We start from the raw sequence: 15426 nt of genomic DNA on the forward strand, positions 1-15426 counted from the left end.
TATGGACAAAATTATCTTCATCAGGGAAGTGCACCCCATGAGTGACTCTAACTGTTTGACGTCTAACAGACCTATTTCCCTTTCTACCTCATGCCATTATGTTTAGTGAACCTGCAATAGATCATTGAAATGAAACCCTCAATGCCATTGAGATAAATGATGAAAAACAAATCTATTTCTGTAACTCATCATTGAACATCTTTGGACAAAATAAAATGGTACTATGTCTCTATTTTTGTATGCATGAAAATATAGACAATAACCATATAGCCAGAGAACTCAAAAAATCCATGCAGGAGTTCAGTATGTAACTATGATGTGATTGAAAATTGGATATTGTTGATATTGTATTAGATAGTGAACAATTATATCATTGAACATCTTTCAACAAAAAAGAAATTCTACAGTATAAATATATATACAGAGAGAGATCATTGAAATGAAACCCTCAATGCCATTGAGATAAATGATGAAAAACAAATCTATTTTTGTAACTCATCATTGAACATCTTTCAACAAAAAATAAATGCTACCGTATAAATATATATAGAAAGACAGATCATTGAAATGAAACCCTCAATGCCATTGAGATAAATGATGGAAAACAAATCTATTTCTGTAACTCATCATTGAACATCTTTGGACAAAATAAAATGGTACTATGTCTCTATTTTTGTATGCATGAAAATATAGACAATAACCATATAGCCAGAGAACTCAAAAAATCCATGCAGGAGTTCAGTATGTAACTGTGATGTGATTGAAAATTGGATATTGTTGATATTGTATTAGATAGTGAACAATTATATCATTGAACATCTTTCAACAAAAAGGAAATTCTACAGTATAAATATATATACAGAGAGAGATCATTGAAATGAAACCCTCAATGCCATTGAGATAAATGATGAAAAACAAATCTATTTCTGTAACTCATCATTGAACATCTTTCAACAAAAAATAAATGCTACCATATAAATATATATAGAGAGACAGATCATTGAAATGAAACCCTCAATGCCATTGAGATAAATGATGGAAAACAAATCTATTTCTATAACTCATCATTGAACATCTTTCAACAACAACAAAAAATGCTACCGTATAAATATATAGAGAGAGACAGATCATTGAAATGAAACCATCAATGCCATTGAGATAAATGATGAAAAACAAATCTATTTCTGTAACTCATCATTGAACATCTTTCAACAAAAAATAAATGCTACCATATAAATATATATATAGAGATAGATCATTGAAATGAAACTCTCAATGCCATTGAGATAAATGATGAAAAACAAATCTAATTGTAACTCATCATTGAACATCTTTCAACAAAAAAAATGGTATTGTGTCTCTATTTCTGTATGCATGAAAATATAGACAATAACCATATAGCCAAAGAACTCAAAAAATCCATGCAAGAGTTTAGTATGTAACTGTGATGTGTGTGTGTGTGTGTGTGTGTAGACACACACATACATAGGTACAAAACTTGAAATGTTATATAACAAGGAGAGAAACTACAAGAACGAGATGCATGAGTGGAAGATGTAACTGTGATGTGATTAAAAAGTGGATATTGTTGATATAGTATGAAGATGCAGATTCATTTCTCAAATGAGTAAATGGTTGAATAATGTTGTTGTATTTCTCATATGAAATTTAATGGAAGTACTACATGGTATGCTTGATAATATTATTTACAGTGAGTATATTAACAAATTGAAGCCAGAGAAAACAATGAAAATGCCACAAAAAATCTTCATTTCCCTATGTTTTTAGGGCAAAAAAGATAGCGGGAGTTCATGCAACATGGGCCCATAATGTGTCTGCGGGAAGGATGTTATGGGTGTTCAACATATTTTTTGACCACCCATTTTAAACTTTGTAATAAAAGTTGTCTGGCCTGGTGTATATATATGTGTATGTGTGTGTGTGTGTGTGTGTGTGTAGCTAGCATATAGTCACTGTAAGTAATAGTATCAGACATACACATTATTGTAATGATAGATAATGAAGGGGTTTCGAACAATTATGAACAATAATCAATTTTTTTCGCATTCATTGTAATGTTTTTGGCATTATAAACAGAGAGACGCCATTTAACAACGCAACCATAAAATGAAATGATAAATAATGAAGGGGTTTCAAAGAAAATGAAAAGATATCCAGTTGTTTTGCCATTCTTTGTGATGATTTTGGGGTTATTAAACATTCTTTGTGAGGATTTTGGCATTATTAAACTATAAGAGAGCATTGAAATGAAATTGTAAACCGCATACAAAGAAATCATCAATAGACAAAGCATAATGCAGCTAGGAAGGAGGTAAACCATCATTGGACATCCAATATGGCTATTAATATTATTTACAGTGACTATATTGAAAGAAATGCTAGTTTATATTATTTACAGTGGCTATATTGAAAGAAATGTTGGTTTATTGAAAACAGTATAATTTGAATTGAAAGATTTATAGCATTTAGTTAACAGTATTCATTGAACAGAGGGAATTTAGTTATTTTATGTGTACCAACTTGAATGTGCACCCTTGAGTAAGGAATGTGCAGAGGGTATTTGCAGAGCTCGAGAATATGCAATGAATTGGATTGTAGTGAAAGTGACATGGAAAATTCTGTCTTATAATATAATTTGAATGTGCAATGCATTCAATTATGGTAGCTAGCTATTTTCAAATTCGAATTTTTGTGGGAAACAGTCGGTCATGTCATATTAAATATGCAGTCCTCCATTGCTTCAAATTGTTCAATTTTCTTCCCTGCTTTGAATGAAACTTGGTTTTTTAAATTGGATTTTATGCAAATTCTTGGATATTGGGGAGCCTGACACTAGTTATTTCAAATGTAGGTACCAAATGCAAATGCATGAAGTTGTGAAGTGATATTTGGAAGAATGTACACTTGAGTGTCTAAGAAGTTTACAATTGATTGTTTTTATGTCATGTAATGCACCAATAGATGTGCATATGTAATTGTAATTGGAGTACATTTGTACTCTTAAGCCACTTGCATAAAGTGGCAAATGTAAACATTAAGTTTTAAAAAAAAATAAAAAATGTTTATTATTTGTGCAAGATGTTTTGTATTAAAATAGGAAATGTACCAGTAGTTGTTTATTTTTTTTACTTTTTGGTTTTCAACTACTAATTCATTTGTGAACATGTATTGGTGTTAAAATAAATATTTACCGACTTTTTTTATTTATGTACTGACAATTTTTTTTTTATGTTTTGGGGGGTCAACATGGTATTAAGGTGATGATTATTGGAACTATTTCAGCTATTGGTACTATTCCCCTAGTGGCCAGATCAGGTGTAAGTATGTAACTTGCGAAATCAGGTGTTAGTGTACTTTGTATCAATGCCTTTGTGCATAATTACACTAACAAGCACCATTGTGACTGCAGTACTTAATGATTTAAGTGTACACAACAAGTAAAATGAAATGGTTTTAACTCAAGCATACTTAATGGTTGAGTTCAAACTGTGTGTTTCAGATTGGCCCTAACTCCATTCTTGCATGGGGAGACTTTTCTGTAGGTACACAAGCCAAGTCTAGTCTGATCTGCATGTAAGCAAAAAAGTCTAGTTTGATCTGTAGGTACGTAAGCCAAGTCAAGTCTGATTAGCATGTACGCAACAACCAGTCAAAATGAAACAAACTTGTTTGATTTTAGTAGAGAAAATTGAGTGCTTCTTTAAGGACAATGAGTTGGAAAGTGATCAACAATTTATGGCTTCGAGGTGTAGGAACAGAGTAGGGGAGAGGATTCAATAGTTGAGCACATTTCAATTGTTGTGATAGTAGTAGTTGATTTAATATCCATATTTGTTGATTTAATGTCCAAATCTTTTTATAACATTACACCAATAGTTGTGACTTTAATACCCATAATTGAATGAAATGTACCCTTAGTTGTAAAAAGCAATCAATCATGTAATGCCACATTAGTTGCGCATGTATGGGGGGCCTTATGCACAACTATTGGTCTCACCTTTTTTAGGGGTTGTTTTACACACCTTGACAAAAAGCATGTTGATGTGGTATCATATTTGATGATGTGGCCTGAAACCTTAGTAGCAGGGGACTTGCCAAGTAAGCTTCTATAAAAAGTGATTGGAAATTTCCATGTAGGATTTTGAGAAGCGTGAAGTTCCCCTAGAGGCAAATCCAAAACATAATTGAACTCAAGCATACTTAAATAGTTGAACTCACTTAGTACACCATTTATTCTAAAAATCATTTCTTATTCAATCCCTACAAGTTTTCATGATATCCTTTTGTCCTATGTTATTCTCAGCAATTTACAATTCTATTCATCTAATAATTTATTTGGCTATTGGTATGTGACTTAAGAGATGAGCTTCAAACTAAAAGATCACTAGGTAGCAATTGATGTCATGGAAAGTTCTCTTCATGATTAATATGGTTGTTCCTTACTCTACATTTTTCCTTTTACTGCTCACTTCACATTGATAATATACAATGTCTCAAATTTGTGGGTAATTTGTGGTTAGTCTTAAATTGAGGTGTTAAGGTTTGATTAGTTAAGGTGTGTTATTGGTTGGTAGTCTTAAATTGAGGTGCCAAGGTTTGATTGGTTAAGATGTGTGTTAGTGGTTGGTGGATCCACAATTGTGAGTTGGAACTATGTAAAGATTGTGTAGAGATGACATCTAGTTGAAAATTATAGGCCCATAGCTTCTAACCATAAGCACATATGAGAATTTCATAAGGTAGTTTAAGTATATCCATAAAAGGTGATAGGAATATATGGTTATGTGCTCTATTTGTGTCTTAACAAAAATAATTCAAGATAATTTTATAATTATTGTTTAATTGGATTGCTATGAGATTGCATTTGTATAATGCTTAATGTTTGAGCACAAGAGATAGTACTTGTATCATTTGGATTTGTGAATTTGGGAAGAGCGAGTGAGAGATATGAATATTAGTTAATCTATTATAATTGGAGGTTGGTTATAGTTGTTTTATTGTGTTTACTTGTCTTCTATTATAGTTAATTCTAGGGTGGTTAATTCAAAATAATGAAAACTATAATAAAATTGACCAACCATCTCAAAAATCGAGGCAAAACATTATAAAATAGTATTAATCCCCAAATTACAACTTCCAAAGGCAATAATAAAATGGAGTAAGTAAAATAAATAAACAATTAAAAAATATTATCTTACAAACAAAACTCCCAAAAGACCAATCATAGAAAGGGGTAAGTAAATAAATAATTATTAACCAAATAAATAGATAAACAATAAAGCAAATAATTAGATAATCAAAACAATTAACAATTAAATAAACAATAAATAAATAATATTAAATAAACCAACAATAAGTAGAGAATAAATAAATAAATAAATAAAACCATGAATAAATAAATGCACAAATAATCATAAATACTTAACGAATATAATTCCACAAAATAATCATCAATTAATTCCAAGCTCCCAACTTACACATGTTGTAAATTCAATTTTGTGCTGGGGGCCTAGCTTGATGGGCGAGTGCTTCCAGTAGTGGAGCACGAGGTCACGAGGTCCAGTCTCCCCCAACCCACATGGTATCGGAGGATATGTTGCACCAGTGTCACCGGTCAAGTTAAAAAGTTTACTCGATGCACTATTATTTATAGGTGGGTGCTATACCCGATTCGTGCAGTCTAAAAAATTTTTTAAAAATTACAAGCTCCCAAAATAAGCTATATATAATAATTAATTAATTAATTTACACAACTCCAAATAACCAATAAAATAAATAATCAAATTCATATATAATCATAAATACTCCAATAATATAACTTAAACTTAATATTATTAATATCTTCCACATACACATAAAATATAATAAATAAATAATCTTCCATGCATAAAAAATTCGCAATATAATATTCCACAGAATAATACTATTACTTTAATAATATAGAACTTGCAATATTCCCACATGAATTACTAATTACTCACACACAAGGCTATGCATAACATTACATAACATTACCTCATTCATAAATCAATAATCCAACTAGGACCACAAAAGAACCCTACAAGACAACTAAGGCTTAAACACTAAAAGTGACAAGACACCAACTAAGCCTAGAGTGTGATAAGACCTTGTGCCACCTTCAATCAACTTGCTATTATGATTAGAGACACGCTCAAACCTGTGAAGCCAGGTGGAGTTGATGTCTAGTACCTGCATTCCTGCACAACACCAAAGTCTATATAACAATATACACATTTGCTTATATTGTAAATAATCAAATAGGTGAAAGAGAGTTGTGGCATCACACCTTGCTCATAAATGAGTGGTATAACATCATCCCTTTGATGTCTGCAATAGTACTATAGTCATGGCAACCACAATATCATCAATAACCTCAACATATCAAATATGAGCATGAAGTAGGGTTAGCACATAACATGATATCATCATCCACATAAAACCATAATGTATCAACTATCAATATAAAATGTCTAGCACAAGATAAATCATTATAAGAAATAAACATGAACCACATGTCATAAATAACAAAATAATCACAAACCTAACTTCAATAATTAAACCAAAACATAGAGTCAGCATCACCATAGTAATCATAATGAATCCACTAATGTCTAAGAGAATATCAATATAAATAATGAATCAAGAGGTATCAAGAACATAAACAAATCCATAAGTATCTTGTTAGAGTATTCGGGTATTTACTTAATTAATTAAACATTATTTGTTTAATTATTTAAGTCCCCTTTATCTCTTTTACACTTAAGCTAACTTTAGGTGCATATAATTAATTATTTTAATTAATTATTATGTGCAAACCTAGGTTTTCCCTTTCTAGGGTTTCTTGACCTATTAAAGGTTGAGTTCTTTCTTTTCATTGTATGAAGAAGGATTATTATTGACAATACATTTTTGGAGATTATTGAGCTCTCATCTTTTGAAGCATATTTTTCCTATGTATTCTTTCCTTCTGTGATTTGCTTCATTGCTTCTCCTTGTAACAGGTTTTTCAGCTTGTAGAGATTAATTTGCCTTTTTATGGCATGCAGGCCGAAATTTGCTTTTAAAAAAAATTCTTTCAAAAAAGCGAAAAAAAAAGAGGTTTTAAAAATAAAAAAATTTTTTGGGCAAAAAGTTTTTTTGGGGGGGTCCCCACGGTACGCAGGGTACCATGGGGCCCCTACCTTATTGTAGGCTCTGTGCATGTCAGTACATCCCTACCGCTGGCCGCCTTCGGGCCTTGCGCCACCTTCTTCGGACTCCGGCCCCCTGTCGGCGCTGGCCTCCGGTGGCCCTGCTATCTCCGGCCCCTGTCGTCTCCGGTTCCCGGCGCCTCTCCCCGTCGGCAGTGCCTCCTCTAGGGACCACCCGCTGCCACTTGCCATTGGTCGCTACCACTGCAGCTCTTGCCACCTGCAGCCCGCCGCTCCCTATGACCCCGACCTCCGCTGCCTGTGGCCCCAGCTCCCCGTTCAACTCCGCCTGGCCCCGCCACTTTGCGCTCAGCCCCGGCCACCGCTTGCTCCCCGACCGCCGGCCCACTTGGACCTTTTTTCTAGCTAGCCATCGCTCTACCACTCGGCCGCTACCCTGCCCACTGGCCACCCACTAGCCACCGGACGCCCAAACAAACCACCAGACTTCCTTTTTTGGCTTTTTCAGGGGGGGTTTGGTTTTTTTGCCCTATCTTGGGCATACGGAATCATTTTTTCGAAAAAAAATAGGCGTCACAAAGCTGGTTCTAAGGCCGACCTCATGGTGTTGGTAATTTTTTCCAATTTTTCTATTTGACTATTTTTTTTGCAGTCAAAGTGAGGTCTCTTTTTTGCACTCTGGGGGACATAGAATGAGCATCCGACCTTCATTTTTTGAAAACTTTATATTTTCAGAAAGCATGTTCTGTGTACTTTCCAGAAATATGAGTTTTATTTCCAAATTATACTCCATGCATATTTTATTCAATTTTTTTCTTTTCAGCACTCTGGTGGATATCATGGTTGTTTCAGGTCCTGGGATCTCTTTTTTGAGTAGGGTGTCTCTATTTTGATTCTCATTTCTATTTCCAATCTTCTTATCATTGTAGCATTGTATATATGCAAACACACTATGATAAAGTGCTATCATGCATTGTTTACTTGGAATCTTGCATATCTTGTGTCTTGTTGTACATGCACTATTGATCAAGTGCCATGAGGGGGTTGATGTTTGCCTGTTGTTTGCCATCTTTCTTTGTCAAATGAGTGTTCCTTCCATGACATTTTCCTCATGATGATGTGTCTTAGCACCTTTGATGTTCTTGGTTCTTCATCATACAGTTGTTTTTGGCTGTCCTTTTCAGTGTTCTTGTCCCTCTCCCACTTCCACATTATGGGGAGGTTTATCCTGTTGGTTCTAATGCTTCCGTGGTTCGATTGATCAACTCTTCAGGCTTTGGTTTCTCATGCCATCTGCATCTTCGATTTCAGTTGTTTTTGCCTTGTTTGCCTCCTAATTCAAGTAGTGTCATTTGAGGGCACTCATGCAGATTACAGTCTTCTCTACCTAGTCATGTTCTAGTTCAATGGATGTTCTTTAGATCAGCAGTTATTCTTCGACAGAGTTTGTAGGTTCTTCATGCTTCAGTGATATTCTTTTTCATCTCTTTTTGGAGTAGAGTTTTGTTCCCACGTGGTTTTCTCTATTTCTCCAGTTCATAGAGATTTCATTATATTTGGGTACCTGATCAGGCCTTGTTGTCGGGACCCATCTTTATTGCTTTCAGTAGCTATTCTAGGTTTTAGCTTCTCCCTAAGTCTATCTTAAGGGGGGGTGTTAAGAGTATTCAGGTATTTACTTGATTAATGTTTAATTATTTAAGTTCCCTTTATCTCTTTTACACTTAAGCTAACTTTAGGTGCATATAATTAATTATTTTAATTAATTATTATGTGCAAACCTAGGTTTTCCCTTTTTAGGGTTTCTTGACCTATTAAAGGTTGAGTTCTTTCTTTTCATTGTATGAAGAAGGATTATTATTGACAATACATTTTTTAAGATTATTGAGCTCTCATCTTTTGGAGCATATTTTTCCTATGTATTCTTTCCTTCTGTGATTTGCTTCATTGCTTCTCCTTGTAATAGGTTTTTCAGCTTGCAGAGATTATTTGGGCTCCTGTGGTGTTGTATTTTCTCAACTCCTATATATCTATCATGTATCCTATCATAAAGAATGAATCAGGGAGGGGCAGTACATATTCTATTCTTTTTTAAAGTTCAAAAAAGGATAAGCTATAGGTCTCATCCTATGTCTTATTGCTTCCCAAAGTTCCATAGATCAAAAGGCTTTGCATGGAAAAGGTAAAAAACAGAAACACAACCTGATTCCAAGTCACATGAGCAACCCAAAGTCACACAATCACATGATTCTTTGGATTCTTCTTCCTCTTCCAAGAGGTCGTCATCAAAGAAGGATACTTCGAAGTGTGCATATTACACTAAGCAAGGACATGATGAGCATCGATGTTATGTAAAGAAGATTGATGAGCTGACACATCTTCTACAAAAGCACACTATTCAGCCACCTTCATCTAGTACATCTTCTACCACTTCAAGATTTGGACATTCTATGTCTTCTTCATCAGCATGTGGCAAAGACAAGATGAAAGGCCATGCTCTATTTGCATTGACACATTCTCATTCTTCCAAGTGACTTCTTGATACAGGAGCTTCACATCATATGGCATCATCAAAGGACATGTTCTCTTCTTTTGAGCATCATCATTTTCCACATATTTTGATGGGTAATTACACCAATGGGAGTGGTTCTATTGAGGTTGATGGGTGCACATTCAATAATGTTCTTTGTGTCCCTACATTATCTTCCAACCTCCTTTCCATCTATGAGATTACTCATAGTGGGACAAACAAGACAGTTGAGTTCACCCCCGATTCAGTGCTCATTAGAGATCTTTATAGTAGAGAGCTTGTTGTAGTTGGAAGTGTTGATCATACATTACAATTGTATGAGTTCTCTCATTTTGCTCCCATTGAGCATGCATATGATCCTATCTCTCACCCATCGAAAGTAGATTAGAATTTTGAGGAGAGATTTGGTCATCTGAACCTATATGTGCTTTTGTCATCTACAGTGGTTCTTGAGACTTGTTTTGATCCTTTGCCACCTCCTACTTCTTTAGAAATAAGCTTAGTTCAGCAGATTGATTGTTCCCTTCCATTTTTAGCAGAGTGGGATGAGTACTTGGATGAGTACTTGCTTGATATTGTAGCATTATTTGATACATCACACACTCTATAGATTAGGGATATGATTGAGGATATTTCATTTCTCTTTGATGGAAGTTTGAGCATTCATGCCATCCCATATTCAATGCCTTTAGAGATTGTTCCTTAGGTATCTTTGGAACAATTTGGATTTGTTGTAGTTGATATGGCCCATCATAATTTAAACATGTGGACAGTTGAGTAGTCTTCCATGGCACACATCCAAAGACTATTCCTTCCATCTCCTTTCATGGAGCTTATTCAACCTTGGCCACTTGATTTGTTTCTTCCTAAGGGGAGGAACCTGGTTTGTCACTCCTGGATCTCCATCAACATACATCCTTGAGCTCTCATTTTCAACATTGGAGCTTCTTCATTAAGGGGTATACATTGTCTCTTGTTCTCTCTCTCATGGGGGGATATTTATTGTACTTCTATGACTGATTCTGTACTTCGGGGGTCACTTGGAGTCCATCTTAGTTACATGCAGTACCCTTTTCTTTTTCATTGCGTCTCTCAATTTTGGAGAGGGGTTTTTTCTTATGTGGTTTTCCTCCTTTTCTCAATTTAGAGAGACCTCATTATTGTGAGTTGCATTTCTTTGCATTGGTTTGTACATGTGTACCTAATTAGGCCTTTCTTGTTGAGACTCATCCATGCATGCATTTTACATTCATCACTAGCTTTGTAGCTTATCCCTAAGTTAATCTTAAGGGGGGGTGTTGGAGTAATTTTATGACAATTATCTAACTATTTATTAATTAGGTCATTTAATTGCTTTTTCACTTAAGCTAAACTTAGGTGCTTATTTTATCTAGGTGTTTTTCTTTTTTAGTTCGAGTTCACTTAGAGGCACTTCTAGTTATTTTTTTTAGCTTGTATTTGAGCTTAATTCAACTCCTACTTTGCATTGCTTTAGTTATTCTAATTTTAGGATTATGACATCTCTTGAATCTTTTATTTTTTTGTGCATTAATACAGAATTCTCTAGTTGTTATAGAGCATACAATTTTTGCTTGATTTCTTTTGTATGATAGGTATTTTTCTTGTAGATGATTCTTGGTTCGCATGGTTGATCATCAACTTCTACATCCTATGCCCTTTTTTCTCCACTTTCAAATGTCATAACTCTCAAATCTAAAATCCAATTCTAATTTTTTTATTACAAAATATTAACTTCTCCAATTTCGTTTATCTTAATTTCTTTAATTTGAATGCCCTCTTTTTAACTCCAAAATTGAAAATCTTGAAATAATGAAATAATGAAATAATTGAAAGCTAATATAATAAAATAAAATAAAATATAGTCGGTGATTAGTTTTGATTGACTGCAAAATGGCGTGATAGGAAAACACTAAATTATTTGTGCAGCAAAGATGGTGATGGAGGTTTAGGAAAAATGTCACCGTGCAGGAATGGAGTAAAGCCAAAACCCGAAACACACGCAAAATGAAGGTATTTTCCTTACTGGATTAGACTTTTGGTATTCCACCGTTGGATTGAGACGTCTTTGAATTGTTTGGTGATAGGAAAACCCAAAACAGACGCAATGAATGAATGGAGTAAAGGCAAACCCAAAACACACGCAAAATGAAAGCACTCAGACTGTTTCGATTGTCAAAGACAATGAATGTCCCGCTCGTAGAGACTTTTTAATTTAGACTTTTCAAAGACAATGATAGTCCTTTTGTCATTTTCATGACTACTTGCAAATTTCCAAAGCATGTATGACCTAAGAGTGATGAGAACCTTTTGGTCCCAAAGCTTGCTCATAGAGCTAGATCTTTTATTTTGGATCTATCAAATTATAGGATTAAATTAAATATCGATTTATTGTCTTGGTGTGATGTATGTTATTTTCCTCGTGGGATGTAGTTCATAGCGTGAATATGTGATTGAGGTTGACACTATTACACATATTAATTAGATTAATTTAAAATGTATAAGTAAATAAGCCTTGGCCCTATGCATGAACACATAATAGTTTGCATTGAGGCTAACACGCCATAGTGATACATTAGAACTTGATGTAAACAATAATGAAATGGGTTACACGTGCAATTCAAATGAGTATGATTTCATCAACTTTTTGTGGACTCAGAGAATGTTGTGGGTTTAGTTGAAGACAACATATTTCACTTGGTTGACTTGTCTTCGATTTTGCTAGTAAAGGTGATATTTATTAACTAGAATATGAAATTTTCAATTAGGACCCAAATACAAGTTTATAAGAAACCAAACCACACAATTTGGATGAATACGAGGGACCATAAAATTTATCTTATAAATATGTATTTGGTTATTAATGAATATATTCTGATAAACTATGTATCTAGTTATGTATTCATGAACAATTTGAGTCTTGGGATCTTAATTTTGATCTTGAAATGCCTAGCGTTGCTAGCATCTAGGATGATATACTAAGTGTATGGAATGTGATGCATTTCAAATTTCAATCTATTAAATAATAAGTTGACTAGTCCATGCAATTATGAACCATATAAGTTAATCTTCAGACATGATTATGGATATGAATACTATTGTTAATGTGTGTTGTATATTAAGTACATCAATATAGGAGAAAATTGGAGGTTTCATATTTATATTTGGGCATATCAATATGTTGGGTTTATAGTTGGGTAGTGTTGGAAACATTAGAATTAAATTGATAGGGTCAATAAAAGAGGCAAATAATACATTCATGTTTTCCTATCAATCATGGTAATGGGAATATATAAATGAGTTCTATTCCAAATAATACATTCATGTTTTCCTATCAATCATGCTAATGGGAATATATAAATGAGTTCTATTCCAGTGTACTTCATGCAACATATAACCACATATGAACTAGGTTCCCTTAATTTGCTCCTCCATGTCATTGGATGAATGTAAGAATTTTGATTCTATGTTTTTATATTTTTAGTGTACTTCTAGGATTTCCCCAGTTTGTTTTTGTCATGTGTCTATACATATTTGTGTGGATGTGTCATGAGTTTCCTTATTATGACTTTCCCCTATTTTTGTATTTTTTTTTCTCTTAAACACTAGTTTGAATTCTCTTGCACTATTTTAAGACTACAGATGGGCTAAGGTTCAATACTTTATCGAACTCATATATAATGAAAATAGGTAACTCAAGTCTAAGATTTCAAACTAAAGCTCTTAAAATTTATGTATATGTTATAAAGTTTGAAATGATGTAAACTAGTAAAATGTAGATATTTTAGTGTAACTTATAGCTATAATTTTTTAATGAAAAATTAGTTTGATATAGTGTTTTTTGTTAAAACCATCACTAGAATTAAATCGTTAAATATTTTTTGATAAAAAAAGTTCTATTACATGTCATATTATTTGTAAAAAAGCAAATTTCATTCATTGTGCAATGAGAAAAATAACTAATTATGATAAATAATATTTTAATAAATATCTAAAGTCACATCTTGAAAACATGCACTAAGCTCGACCAGACATCAAACATTTTGAAGAATATTTATAAAAATCCAATCAATATATCAACTCAATTGAGAATTTTTCCTTTTTCTTAGACAACTAGAATCGGGTAGCCCCTCTATAAATTGTAGTGCGCCTGACAAACCTTTTAAGGTGATCGGTATTGCTAGCGTGACATGTCCTCCAATACCACATGGGCTGGGAGAAGACTGGACCTCGTGATTTACCACATGAAGCTTCTACCAATCGAGCCAAGCCCCACCCAATTGAGATTTCCTCCTTTAATGTAGTGAATTATTAAAAAACAATTGCCAAAAACAACTTATTATTGACTTAGTGGAATTAACCTTAGCTTTTGGTATTGATGATCTACTTGTCATGAAAACTAAAACTAAAATGATAGTGTCAATTTAAATATATTTGAGTCTCCTCGTTACAAAAGGGTATTTTTATTTCATAAAATGTCACACACACAAGTAGTAAGAGCATTGAATTTTTTTAATATTTTTTTATTTATACCAAAGTGATGTCCTATGTACATTTAGTAAGCAATTTTGATTGATTGAAATTGTTTATCTTGAACATATTTTTGACCAAAAATAGGCCTTCACTAAAAAATAGTTTAAAAAGTTGGATTTGATTGAAAATCTACTCAAAGTGGTGAAATTATTTTGAAATTTCACCCACAACCCCAACCAAAGCCAATTTTGACACCATACCAAAAGTTTACAAATTTCATTTGTTTTATTCTTAGCCTTATTGATATTAACTGATCTAAGAGGCTTATTATAATGGATCACATTACAATGCCATGAAAAAAATCTTGATCCTCTTTAGTATCCAATTCTTGCCTTTGCATTCATGTCCTCATTCTGATATGCTAGTTTTTTCTTGGCCCCTTATTAATTGCTAGAGTTTTAAAATGGCTCTTTTAGGCTATATTAGGGTCAATTATATCTATAGGATCTATATGTGCTTTTTACTACTACTCAATTATATGTTCAAATCTACTAGCTGTTCAATTATATGATATATAAATTTTATATTTTTTGCATAGAACAATAATAATTGAGCATGTAGCTTGGAAATAGAGTGTGCTCCATGCAAAATAGGTAAACTTGTCTCACTTGAAAATCTAAGACTAGAGTTTATTTTGTAGGTCCACATCGGCACCCATATACTTTCCCTTTATCTCACCCTCTTAGAAAGAATGTGATTAAGCACTAACCACTTTGTTTGAAAAGGATGAAGACACATTATGAATGCATGAAATAAATACAAATTGTATGACATAGTACACCATATACCAACCAATATATGTACACAACTAACCATGTTGACTACTTATAAGAACAAACACAGTGTAGAATTGATAAGTATTAATTGATTAAGATTAAATTAACTAATTTAAATTTCATGTTGATTACATATTGTGAATGGTGTGATTCTTTATAGTAGTTAAATAATTTCCTTATATGTTGAATTCTTAATAGTTATGGAATTTGAACTATTATCATGTGTGACATAATCTTTTAATGATGGTAACCTAAAATGTGCCAAAAAGGTGCATAATTTGCTAGTAAATAACCAAGCTTAATGCAAGCCTCGAGTGATCATCTTGGTTACTGTGACGACTACATGATATTTATTATAAAATGTAGTGAACTTAAA

This window comes from Cryptomeria japonica, chromosome 11 (genome assembly GCF_030272615.1).
Source record: "Cryptomeria japonica chromosome 11, Sugi_1.0, whole genome shotgun sequence".
Lineage (NCBI taxonomy): Eukaryota > Viridiplantae > Streptophyta > Pinopsida > Cupressales > Cupressaceae > Cryptomeria > Cryptomeria japonica.